Here is a 1,696-nt window from a genome sequence, read left to right as displayed (position 1 = left end):
AGTACCATTGGTTCTCTAATGGACAGTGATTCATAAAACACATTCATGAATCGGAGCTCCTACTGGTCCAAGTACCGAATCAACCCTCAAGAGAATTATTTATCTACTTCTTTCTTAAGAAGGAATGGATTCCATCTCATGTAATAACATTCCCGGCTACCTACTTCATCATGTCTCCAAAATACAAGGGATAGGATTTAGGATCTCAGAATCCGTACCGAGTAAATCAAAAGACACAAATCCATAAATAGGAGTTTGTTAAGAACTCAGGATTAAGATCATTCTATATATGACCATCGGTAGACTCAATTAGAATTTCTATACTTAACAGAAATTATTAGAAATTCATATTGTGTCTGTGTCCTTGTTCCACATAATCTCATTATGCGAAAAACACTCATTCAATATCTCACCATATTAACAGTGCGGATAACACCGTTCCATTCTTAATGGGAATGACATGTATTAATAATGTTTTAATTAAAGATTCCGAACTTTAATTAAATTCATTATGAACATTACTTTTTGATTATTATCCTTAAACATTATCCTCTCGTATATAACACTTATATACAATGTTTAAGGTTACGTAAATAACCATGGAATTTTCATTGATATTCATAAAATATTCATAAATATATGCACATAAAATAATGAATAAACTCTTTTATTTAATAAATAATAAATATCCTATTACATCTCATGCTTCTAGGATACTATTCCCAACATCATAGAGCCTCAATTTTGATTCAAGCAACCTATTAGAGAAATTGCATGATCAAAATAGTCATGTAATAGTCTTTCGATATTAAACAACTTTTAAAACAATAATTCAACCAATTTATCTAGAATCAATTTATCAATTAATTCACTCGATAAATTACTCATGAATTAACCAATCTCATATTAACTTTGAACCTCTTTTAAGGAAATAACAAAAGTTACCAATATGTAGGAAATACACCGTATCGTTACAAGAAATTATGTGAGCTAGGAACAGGACCCGATGAACATATATAAATCAAGCTCCTATAATCACAACACTATACTTGTAAACTAACAAGTCCGTCTCATGATTATAAAACTCTAGTGCTACTCTACTAAAAGCCTAGAGCTGTACTCTCGATTTATATAGCGTATTTACAAATCTCTGAATAGCTCTCCTCCATGACTCAATATATTAGTGTATCATCCCCATAGGATATCCATAATCGACTTGAGGTCAAGTTCTGTTTTACCTTCCCAATTACATTTATCTTATGTTCTATTATCACACCATCAGAAAACTACTATTCATTTCATTACAAATAATAAACCATTAGATAACACAGTGTAGTCTAATAGCTGAGCGCTCGTATTTTTCAATCCACAGATAATGCATAAGAGGATATCATTGACTCTTTGTAGGAGCTATGGATTCCACTATCTATGAATAACGAATCTACGCATACACGAGTTATACCCCTAATGTACCGATAAGCGTACCTTTAAATAATGTTAGGATGTGTCTATTTGGTACATCAAAGGATACAAGTCAAGTATACAAGCTCATTATTCATCTCAGGACTAAGATGACAACATATAATTCATCAAAAGTGAATTATTTTATTCAAACAGAATTATTAATTAAAACAATTCAACTTTGGTCCGACTCAATATAGATTTCACCATTAGAAACTATATCAATGTCTCTACC

The sequence above is a fragment of the Morus notabilis genome, unplaced genomic scaffold (genome assembly GCF_000414095.1).
Source record: "Morus notabilis unplaced genomic scaffold, ASM41409v2 Scaffold437, whole genome shotgun sequence".
Classification (NCBI taxonomy): Eukaryota; Viridiplantae; Streptophyta; class Magnoliopsida; order Rosales; family Moraceae; genus Morus; species Morus notabilis.
This window is presented reverse-complemented; position numbering follows the sequence as displayed.